At 32.9% G+C, this 12669-nt stretch overlaps 1 protein-coding gene across 2 annotated transcripts in view; it reads left to right on the forward strand.

Moving 5' to 3' along the window:
* The window catches only part of GRIK2 (glutamate ionotropic receptor kainate type subunit 2), a 515180-nt gene that overhangs the window by 339791 nt on the left and 162720 nt on the right, over positions 1–12669 (forward strand). The window lies entirely within an intron of this gene.

Here is a 12669-nt window from a genome sequence, read left to right on the forward strand (position 1 = left end):
GCAATTGTTATTTTTTTTCTCTCCTCAACAATAATTGTCAAAAGTCACAAATTCTTCCTTCTTTCTTATGCTTAATTGGGGAATACATGGGGAATTCTCTGTTATCTATACAGAGAAAAATTCAGCATCAATTTAGCATCAAGTTCTTGCACTATAATGCTTTTGTGCTAATTCATATTGACTGTGCCCTTATCTCTTTATAATAGTTATGATTTCTATAAACTTGTGAACAGTAAATTGAAGAAATTGGGCAGCTTTTTAAAGAAACAATTTCCTCCCTTCCAAACTTGATTTTGCTGTTATGAAAGTTTATTTTTATATACTGGTATGGTATTAATGAGAAAGAGATATTCAAATAAACACACAAGTATTCTAAATGAAATTAAGGACAAAGATCTCTCTACATAATGCTAGTAATAACAAACAAAGCTGGGAAAATGGAGCCATGGCCCCTGACCCAAGACTTGTCATGTTTTTTTATTAGTCTCTGTCTTTGCACAGTCCACATATTGCTAAAATGTAGTTAATTCTTGATTTTATGGACCATTTAGGAAGGAAGAAAGAGAATGTCCTTTAAATTCAAATGGCTGTTAAATCTGAATTTATGTTATTTGTGGAAGATTTAATTGATGCAAATTGTGTTTTTGGGTTGAACCTTGATTTAATGGGCAAATGTTAATCTATTAGCACATATTATCCCATTAAATATGGGTGGACTCTGTACAAGGGGAAAAAAGTACATTGTATCTTGCATCTATGAAATGCAGGTCAACTTTACCGAAGTTTTACTGTACTTGTGATGACAGGAATTTGCATACCTTCCTTATGATTTTGAAACTGGTCACCAAAGCTTCTAAAAATCAGGAAACTTATGAAGGGCAAAGCAGTGGTGGGGAGAGGCAGCATGATCCTGCCTATTTCTGTATGGTATATTTTAGAATACAAAACTAAATCTATGAAATATTTCAATTGTAAGTCAAGTGCAGAAGAAATGTACACAATCAAGCCTAATATGGTTTTAAGATCCAGGTACTTTGTAACCAGATTAATAAAACCATATGTTTTTACTCTAAGTCCACTTATCTCTTTAGAATTTCCATTAATTAACTGAATAATGATTGGTGGTAGTAGCAGTTTTTAACACGCTTCAGTCCTGAAAATAGATAAATCAGACTAACAGCTTTAAAAACATACTTAGAGACTGAGACTGAGTAAATTACTGCCATAGTATCCCAGTAAAACAATGATATCAGAATTCCAAAGATGCTTTTTCAAAAGGCAACTGGACTTTGTTTTCCTTGAAGACATTTTGCTTCTGATCCAAGAAGCCTCTTCAGCTCAGTCAGTTCTTGGATAAGAAGCAAAATGACTTCAAGAAAAATAAAGTAAAGTTGCCTTTGAAAAGCATCATTGGGACATCCATGACCTGGATGACTAAGAATCTCCATAGACAAGGAGACCAGAGTTTCTTCCTTGGATTTTTGTTTTATATGTATCTAGTATTTTAAATGAAGAAATAGGCAGCCTGGTCAAGTGAAGTTACACAAATGCATCCAACATACAGTATAAAGTCTTTATGTGAACCAGAATTATTCTACTGATTTTTTATTATAGAGGCTCTGGAGCTTCAATTAATCATGTCTATCAATGTGGTTAAATTCTGTTATCTGAACAGCCTATTCCTAGCAATGGGCTAGTACATTTATTTGCCAGTCCTTATGTCAAAATAATGCTCCCATTTGATGGTTGCTGGTTTATAATCAAACTGGGGAAATTTATTGCTTTCTTCCTGCATCTTGGTGATCACTCTTCACGAATTCTAATTTGTGGTTATGATTCCTTGATTTTTGTTGCTTTTATGGATTAGCAGGTTCTGTCAATGGGTAAGAAGATGTGACTTTGGGACTCACACATAAAAAACCTTAATCTAGGGTAGGATACGTTCATGTTGCTTTGGCTATAAAGATAAATATGTAGCAAAATATAGATCATGTATATCAACATTTACATACACAAACACATGCACACAAAAACACACACACAATGGAAACGGTTAAAAAGGAAGTTGAGTGTATGAACATTTGTACTATTCTAAAAACTGCCCACTTTACCTTTTATTTCCCTCTGGTCACTCCTCAGAGGGTTTTCACCCCCCTTACTAAAATTGTTTCATGCCATTTTTATTTTTTGTTTGTCAGTAAGAGTAATCAGTAATTGATTTCTCTTTTCCAGGGCCAGCCCTTCCATTATCAAATGTGAGGGAGCTACCTTAAGCAGCAGAGCTAGAAGTAGCTCCCTAGCTATGGTTCCCTCTCCACAATTCTTGGAGGAAACAGACAAGGACATACACTATGCTGTATTTGTTAAACTAACATGCTGCTCTCTAGTGTTAATCTGAAATAAGATAAAACTATCAGCAAAACCTATTTTTATATAGAAATGGTATCATTCCTTTATCTAATGTAAAAATAGTGGTATGGTATGGTATGGTGTGGTATGGTATGGAACCATAACAATGGTGACTTAGCCATTCTACAGTATATGTCTAATAAGCAGATGGCATAATTTATTAAATCATAGTTTGAATGGTTTCCTAGGCATCTTTGGTTTATCCAGAATATTTTAGCCTTTTTAAAGAATTGCCTATGAATATGAACAAAGTACAACTGCTGATGAACCGTTACAGATGTCATTACAGGTATTTTACAGGCACTGTATAATGGGATGTTCAGAAAGCTTTTAAATTAAGTCTCTCAAAAAATTGCTAAATTAAACCTTATTTCTGTGGTGGAAGGAGTAAGGTTTTACCAAAGATTGGAAGGAAACTGGAAAATGACAGGTAGCGTTCATGCTATATCTACATGGTAAATAATAGTCATCATTTATGGCTAGAATCATTTACAGCACAAGTTTGTAAATGACACTGCCTATTCAAGATAGCAAAATGCCAAACAGAAATAGAAAATCAGTCAAAATAATTAGCAGACATATGAATCACTGATAACATTTCAGATTTGTTTTGACCACCCAGAAAGAAATGTTGTTGAAATTATAAATGAAATCTGAATGAAAATGTAGCCTGTCTGAATTCAGATAACAACTATGTAAAATGGATATAAACCTAAACAATAATATATGTGCAGTTAAGCAATGCAGCTGCCCAGCTACATGTCTAAAGCATCTAAAGACATAGATAAAGAGAAAGGACTGAAAAAAAATGTGATAATATTTAGACCACCAAAAACATGCAATATGTTTCTTAAATCAATGCAGTGACTATTTTGTCATAAGTAGACATATGTCATAAGTAACTAATACAATATGGATTTCCTGTGGATTAGGTTCAGAGGTACATTCTTCATTGAAGGAAGACCCAGCACTTTCACTTCTAGAGGAAACATCATTAGATTCATTTCCTTTTTTTCTGTTATTCTGAAGAATAGTCCACATTCTATAGCATATTTTTGAGGAACATCTATATTGCATAGGGGTAGAGAATCTCTCTTTCTCCACCTCTCCCTACCTTCCTACCTCTCTCTTTATCTCTCTCACACATCCTACACAAAACACATATTCCTCTTCTAATGCCAGTAGCAATCATAAGTGCATTTAATAGCCATGTGTGTATTGCCAGTTCTTAACATATTGACAACTTAGGCAAAGTTAAATTCTGGCACCCCTTATGGTTTGATTATTCCAATTTTGTTAGGATTTTTAAAAATGTGTCCTATTGCTTTCTCTTCTTCAGGTTTTTGAGCTTAGGATTTTCAGCCCTGTAGAATTTTTCTCTTGAATATTTTTACCCTATTTCCTACCAAATAGTTTTAATTACATCTGTACCCATGTTGTCATATGGCAATAATTCTGCATAATTATATTTAACCTTGGGCACAGTGACCCACAGAGTATGCCGCTATTGCTTTTTTAATTGAGTTTTTTTAAGAAGTCATTTCAATTTTGGTGTCACCTAAAAAGGATTGCCCTTAACCAATACCTACTATAGCTGGCCCTGCTTGTGTGGATGAAAAGCCCCCCCCCCTTTTTTTTGTTGTTGTCAAAACCAAGATTTAAATATAAACCTGTATAAGGAAATAAATGTATTCATGTTGAATACAGAACAGAATAGAATTCTGTACTGGCCAAGTGTGATTGGACACACAAGGAATTTGTCTTTGGTGTATATGGTGTATGCTCTCAGTGTACATAAACATAGAATGGAGGTTAACATCAATCTGAGTGAAAAATTTTAGAATCCCAATTTCTAAGTAAGTATAAATGCATGGGTATATATTGCAAGACTACAAATTTTATATATGAGTTATCTGGCTAGAAATCACTAGTGTTTATTTTTCCCTAAGGAAGATTCCTTGAATTTTAAATATGCTGATTCCTAAATAAGTTGTCTTGCTACTTATATTCTTCCATTTAGACATAAGGAGCATAGAATCACTATTTTTTTCAGTAACTAGCTCTGTTTTCAAGGGTCACAATGGAAATTTTCTGTTGTTATTCCCCATCTGATGTTGAAAGCATTATTTTAGTCAAAAATAATTGTATAATAATTTACATACCATTGAGCATATATCTTTCTTAAACTAAGCTGTTGGCTGCACAATTAGGATAGCATGTGTGTTTAGAAATACAAGTAAATACAAGCAAAATACAAGTAAATACAAGTAAAAAGAAAGTACAACTGTTTTAGGCCCAGTACTCTTCAACATCTTCCTCAATTATTTGGATGAGAGAATAAATGGGGAACTCATCAAATTTGCAGATGACAGCAAGATGGCAGGAATAGCCAACAGTCCAGAAGACAGGCTTAAGATACAGAAGGATCTTGACAAACTTGAACATTGGGCACTATCTAATAAAATGAAATTCAATGGTGAAAAGAGTAAGGTTCTACATTTAGGCAAGAAAAACGAAATGAACAGGTACAGTATAGGTGGTACCTTGCTCAATAGTAGTAACTATAAGAGGCATCTTGGAGTCCTAGTGGACAACCATTTAAATATGAGACAGCAGTGTGCAGCACCTGCCAAAAAAGTCAACACAGTTCTTGGCTACATAAACAGAGGGATAGAATCAAGATCACATGAAGTGTTAATACCACTTTATAATGCCTTGGTAAAGCCACACTTGGAATGCTGCATTCAGTTTTGGTCGCCACGATGTAGAAAAGATATGGAGACTCTAGAAAGAGTGCAGAGAAGAGCAACAAAGATTATTAGCGGACTGGAGACTAAACCATATGAAGAACGGTTGCAGGAACTGAATGAAAAGAAGGACTAGGGGAGAGATGATAGCAGTGTTCCAATATCTCAGGGGTTGCCACAAAGAAGAAGGAGTCAAACTATTCTCCAAGGCACCTGAGGGTAAAACAAGAAGCAATGGGTGGAAACTAATCAAGGACAGAAATTTCCTAACAGAACAATTGATCAGTAGAACAGCTTGCCTCCAGAAGTTGTGAATGTCCCAACACTGGAAGTCTTTAAGAAGATGTTGGATAGCCATTTGTCTGGAACAGTAGAGTTTCCTGCCTAGGCAGGGAGTTGGACTAGAAGACCTCCAAGGTCCCTTCAAACTCTGCTATTGTATTGTATTGTATTGTATTATTTTGAATAACAAACAGGCATTCAGGTATAGAAAGAAAGCATAGCTCTGACTTTTTTCTTCTAAATGAATGTTGATTCTTAATTGTATTTTATATGCATTAATTTATTCAACTAATTAAACTTCAATTTTGTAGGAAAAAGTTATTAAATCTATATAAGATTATGATTTGAAGGTGAATTTTTAGAATATGAAATGGCCTATAAACTATTTGTATTCTTAGAAGTATTTGTAGTTATTCTTGCAACAAATATCTCTATAGTCTACTAATGTACTGCTACAGGTTTCTTGCAGTATTTATTATAGTGTAATTAAAATAAGATGTTAATTTAAAGCTTTTTGCTTCTATGAAAATATATTTGTGGGTACAGTATATGGATTTATAAAATATATGAATTGATTTATAGAATGCAAACTATGGCAATATAGATTTCATAATTACTGATTCTTGTGTTAATCTTTGTTGTTTGTTCATTGGAATTTTCATCATTGGTTTAGTTGCAGTTATTCATGTTGAGCATAATTCTAAAACATCATACTAGGTAGATCTCTGCACATTAGGGGCAGAAAACAATGATTTAAAAGATGCAGTATGAGCATGCCTACTTTGCATTTGTAATACCTATTACAGGTGGTCCTCATTTAATGCTTATTCAGCAACTGTTTGAACATACAGTCATGCTGAATGAGTACTACTTATGATGGGTCTCTTAAGTTCTGTCTTTCATATCATCCTTTGGTGACATGTTTATGATTTGCAATCTTCCCTGCTAGCTTCCCGCAAGCAAAATCATGAGGAAGCTGTCAGAAAGTCAGAAGTCTCAGTCATGTGGGGTCCTTTCTAAATGACCGGCAGTGATTCACTTAATCTTGGTAACTGGGGACTGCTGGAACTGCTTTTACTAAGCAGCTCAGTCACAAGATATTGTGCTTTAAAATTAAGTCACTTAGCAACAAAAATTTAGCAAGGAATTTTAAAAGTAAATTTTAAAAAAATGCAGCTATAGGTTTCTTTCAATTTTTTCCCCATTCAGTGATTATAACTTGGTTGAATTAAGCTATTCACTGAAAACTATGGTTATAAAAATATAACATTGTTAATTTCAGTAGAACAATCTGACCTTGCTATTTTTGTTCAGGTACCTGTTCTCCTTACATTTTATTTTCATGTAGAGGCTGGATTTCTTGCAACTTTAGTGTATTCTTGACCCACTGATCACTTCCTTAAACCTCTCTAGGCTTCTCATGATGAGTCTTAAATCAATGAAGCTTCCTTTAGCAATAGGAAAGTCACCGCAAAGGAATTTTTTTTCCTTTTAGGTAAAATAGTGCCTAGACCCACTTGACATTTTTTTCTTCTGTTATACAAGTCACCAGGGTCTTGAACTTCCTTGAACATGATTAGGTGTAGTTTAACACTAAAGAGTGTTTTGGGAAGGAAACACTCATTTAAAGAAACTGCTTTTTTTTAAGACTCTAACATATCAATCTAAAGCCTGATGTGGCTTCAGGAAAGTAAACATCTCTTGCCTTCAAAATAACTTTTTATTTTAAAGAAACCATTCTGAGGAGACTGACAGCTTTTAGAGCTAAAGTATTTGAAGGTAAAAGTTAAATCTTTTTTGAATCATGCTTGACTTCACTGTAGGTGGCAAAAGTCCAGAAATGGTTTACCATTGATTTCTTCTGTTTTATTTTCTTATTTTTGTCTTCTCAATCTGCCTCATAATTGTAGAAAACCCAACTTATTTCTGTGACCTTGTATAATCTCTGAGCCAAGATGCATACTAAAGCTCTATGATGTAAGCATTAGGGATAATTAAGCAATATTTCCTACATCTAATATGTAGGATTAAGGATTAAAATGTATTAATAGAGTACTTATATATTGGTGATAAAAGATCTTACTTTTTTAAATTCTTAGTGAAATGAAGCTTAAAGTATAACAATTTCATTTTAATCAAGGATAATTGAGGAGGGCCACAATTTCATGTTTAGATATGAAACTACGTACCTAAAATGTTTTAGAGTATGCCATTAATTCCCAGTATATGTTATGGTTTCCTGTAATTTATATACTTCTTAATTCATCTTTTGCTAGAAAAAATATATGGAGCTATCCATGAAATCACTGGGAGTCAAACCTAAACTAAAGGAGATTATGTTTTAATTTTTAAAATTCAATTATTTGTAGATGCTATATGAAAGCTTATAACATACACTTTTGCCTGTCTTAGCTCTAGAGTTATCTAGTGAGTATCCCATTATCGATCATACTATTTTGTCCTTTATTGGGACATTGTGAAAATGAACTCTAATATAAGAGTCAATTGCAATCTGTGCATCCAGTTCCCAGGCTTCAAGCCTGCCTTCTATTTGTATTTATAATTATTTTCTGTTTCTCTTTTCATGAGAGTCAGATGTCATGGAACTCTGTATTAAATCTGTTTATTTTAAAATTGTGTTTGTACCATAGTAGAAAACACTACCAGGATTATAAAAAGATGGGGAAAATGTGAAAAATACAATAATCTCTATCTCACTAACAGATTTCATACATTCAATTTAAATTTTTGGAACAGACATTTCATATGTTCATTAACTCTCATGAATAAACATAATGTAACTGTAAAGAGGGAGAAGAAAGAAGACTGCAACATGATTCAAATACACATGTCTGATAGAAAAATAATAGAATATACAGTAACTGGAACCTCAGAAATGTGCTCACCATCTTAAATCAGAAGAAAAAGAAAAAAATAATAATTAAGAAAATTCTAGCACATTCCTCCCAAGAGCCAAAAGTGACTAATACTCCATGCAAAATTGCCCTAACTTTAAAGTTAAATATTCAGTTTAAATCATACCATATGGTTAGGAATCTAGTACTAAAAATCCATCCCAAACAGTGACATTTTCAGTGCTTTAAGAAATTAATTAAGTTTCTACTTTGGTGGGTCTCCTGGATGGAGAGATTTCATGGATTTGACTTCAGTTTCATTTTTATGATTTAGTTGCCATCTATTATTGACCTTATTTTAACATAGGTATATTTGTTAACTCCTGTGACCCTTTAATATTTATTAATTTATTTGTTTATGAATCAAATTTATATAGCTGCCCAGCTCACCAAAGATGACTCTGAGCGATGCACAACAAATGGGTAATACCACATATAAAAACCTCAGGCTTGACTTGTGAAATATCGAAATAGGTGGAAGTAATCTAATTTGGAGTGGGAGGTAGAGAATGTTTCATAAGGCAGGTGTAGTAGAGAAAGCACTGTTCCTGGATCCATCAAATGTACGTCCATAGCTGATGGTACCTGTAATATCCCTTCTACATCAGATCTAATGGGGTGGGATGATGTAATTTGGGACAGGCAGTTCCTCAGATAGTTCAATCCTCTTAGGCCATGAAGGATTCATTGCTCAAAACCAGCACCCTGAATTCAACTCAGAAGCAACATGCAGCTTTATGTTTATTTTAACAAGCCCTTCCCATGTCTTGATGACAAATGCCATTGTATATTGGTCTTGTATCTTTCAGCTAAATTAGAACTTTGTGCCAACGTGACTCTTGACCAGATGTAGTTCCTGAACTTTGTACTGCAAACATATCTGGATGTGAAAGCTTTAGAAAGCCACTCTTAGAGTTGTCATTGAAAGCCTCAATGACCTATCTTTTGTTATTTAGCATATATCTTGAACAGATCAACAAACTGTTTTTTCTTTCATTTATAATCTGTCATTAGGAAAACCAACAGACCATGTGAATGAGCAAACAGTAATGGATATTCTTGATTTGTTATTTATTTATTAGTCAAATTTATATACATAGCTTCTCTCTACTCCCAAAGGGGATTGTAATACTTGTATCTGAAATTTGAATTATTTTTAAAAAGTTGTATTTACAGGGCCTTGGTTAATGACTGCTTGTTCAGTGATTATTCATACGGTGCTGATGAGTGGTAATTAGGACCAGTTGTCATACTTTTGTTGATTGCAGCATTCAATGCCATCTGAAAATTATGACATTGTAGAATTCCACAGCCATGTCATCATATTTGTGAACTTCTTTGCTGACTTTCTACAAAGTCAGTAGGGAAGATGGTGGGAGGTTGCAAATGGCAAACCTCCTTGCTCAATGATTTGCTGGATGATTTGTTTTATGACAGCAATCGGAAGTGCCAGAATTTCCCATTGCTAAGTGACTTGGTCATGTGATATCATACTTTACAACTATGTTGCACAGCAATGAAAATTCCAGTCCCAGTTGCTTTCATTAATCAAGAACTACCTGTCTTTATTTAACTAGGTTTATATGTCACTCCATCCATTGATTGCTTCTGTTTTTTCACTAGAATCTTTTCCCACCCCTCTATGCAAATTTGACAGCCTCTATTCCAGATTGAGATAATAGTTGAGAGATGCATGGGGAATTGAATGGCTTTGAAGTGCAAAACAGTGAAACATTTTCATGCCATATATTAAAAGTAACATGCATATACTGATGTAAACCATTCCATAAGTGGAAGAAATGCCATCAGTTGAAAACTCAAAGATATATCATTTCAAACTTGGTTTGTATTTTTATAAATTAAAATAGGCCATTAAAGGAACAGAAATATATTATTGTTTCTTGATAAATTCTAGGTATGACCTTATTATCATGTCCCTAATATGTTTTTTTTCCTTTAAACAATTTTCAAGCATAGTATTAAAGTCTGAACATCTATTGCCAGCTTTCATAGGTCTAGATAAAATATTTTCCTCAAACTAAATTTGAGCAGAACTTTTTATGAAGAGTAGAATCCAAATCTTCCGTAGACTGATATTTTAAAAACTGTAAAAATATGTTTGTCTTTTAATTTTTTTCCTGTTTAGTGCATAAAAATCTCATATTCTTGGAGGTTTTCTAAATTTCACAGTACCACAAAATTCAGTATTAAGCTTATTAACCTTGAACTTTTACATGAGATTTCAAGGAATAGTAAATAATGCTCAGAGTTAACTATAATATGTGTTTTACACATTCGCTCACATACAGTAGTTTCAATTGTTTCTGGGATACGTTTTACAGTATTTTCTTTTTCAGCTGAGGTTACCATAACCTTTGGTTAAACAATTTATTTTATAACATCAGTTACATTACTTTGCTTTCTAGAATCAGTGGACAATGTGCGTAATGTTGCAGTCTCATAACTATTTTTAAAAAATACAATTTTCTTAAAAAAATAATACACAATAAAATCTAACAAGAACTAATATTTAGAATTTAAAAAGGGAAACAATGAAAAGAGGAAAGACAAATATTCATAAATATTAAAAAAATAAAAAAGAATTATAAAACAATGGCTTATTTTTTTACAGCAATTATGAGTATACATATAAAATAACCTGCTACTCTATGGTTACAGGGTTTTTTTAACTTTTTCTCTATAATCTGTTATTTTTATTTTAATCCTCAAAACCGTATATTATATCTTTTTTTTCTGTTTCCCACAAAAAGTCAAAAGGGGTTTCCAATTATCATTGAATGTAATGATCTGCTCTAATCAAAGCAGTTGATTAGGACATCTCTGGAATTTCCATGTTCAGTATCCATTCCTCCATTGTGGGTAAAAATCAGACCTTTCCACCTTTATGCATATAACAGTCTCACTGCAATTACCATGTATAAAAGCAAAGTTATATTTTTTTTCCAAGCTGCTTATTTGTTAATGCCAAAAGCAAAGCTTCTGGTTTCAAACCTTTGTGAGTCTTTCAAATTTTCTGTATTATTGTATGTAATTGAATCAATTTTCTGGCTGTTTTACACATCCATTAAGCATGACAAAATGTCTCTCTCTGTCGATTACACTTCCAGCTTAAGTTTGAAGACCCTTTCAGATTTTTGGTATGCTACATTATTTATTTGTGTGCTTATTATTTTCCAAGTGATAAAAAAAACAGTTATTATTCTGCCATTGAAAATGCTAATTTAAGCTTTCCAACTGTGTAACTGGCCCTGGTGTAGTTGCAGGAACATAAACTCTACTCAGTTTTGACTCACTTAACTTGGATGTTACAGGATAAACTGTTTGTAAATTTTCCTTTTGTGAAATAAAGGGAATGGAGACTCATAGATACTCTTCTTCTATGGGGTTCATATACTTTGATTTTGTCACAAAACCCCTTCTCTGATTTCCTACAAACTTTTTAAAAATGAGTTATTTTGGAGAGAATGAGCTAACATCATCAGATATGATTATAATGTTCTTTTAATTAATTGTTTTTATGTTCTTTTCCTGTGAGCAGGAAAATTGATGTTAGTAAAGTGCCAAAGACTGATAGTCAGTCAGTCATTTTGCTATTGACCAACAAAACAAAAGATATTTAGTTCCATCAACTTGATTTCTTATTATTTTCTCTTCATGTCTTTTCAGGAACAGTTTGAGCAATTCCTTGGTTCCTTTTATAAATCCAAGATAAGGAGACTTTTCAAGTCACTCTTCTGATTTATTATTTGTATGTCCTCTTTAATTATTATGACATCAACTGATTTCATTTATACATCTATTCCACATCACTCTTATACTCTGGCATTTTAAAATCCATTTTCAGATCCATAGTATCATTTTTTAAATTTCACTTAATGTGTAATTCAATATTTTTTTAACTCCAAATCCATATTCAAATTAATCCCAGGCTCTCTTTTATCTAGTAAAATCAGTTCTTCTACATCCCCTGTTATAGTATCAAAAGATCTTAATAATAACTTTTGAGTATATTGTTCCCAAACAGTCTTAATTGCTTCTATAGTCAATTGTGTTGCTAATAGAGCTTTTCTCATTTAAAAGTAATATTTTGTTCTCTCCTTCAAGTCCCCTCTTATCTTCTATTTTCCAATCAACAAAACGTTCCCACTGGAGGATATCTTACAATTATTTTCAAATGCCACATATATTCTTTTATTAATTTTTAAACACCCCACAGGAATTATTCTTTCAAGTCCATCTTGCCCCTTAACTTTCCAAAATCAACATTCTGGTGCCTCTTTTACTGTTTTCCAAAA

The sequence above is a fragment of the Thamnophis elegans genome, chromosome 4, assembly GCF_009769535.1.
Source record: "Thamnophis elegans isolate rThaEle1 chromosome 4, rThaEle1.pri, whole genome shotgun sequence".
Taxonomy (NCBI): domain Eukaryota; kingdom Metazoa; phylum Chordata; class Lepidosauria; order Squamata; family Colubridae; genus Thamnophis; species Thamnophis elegans.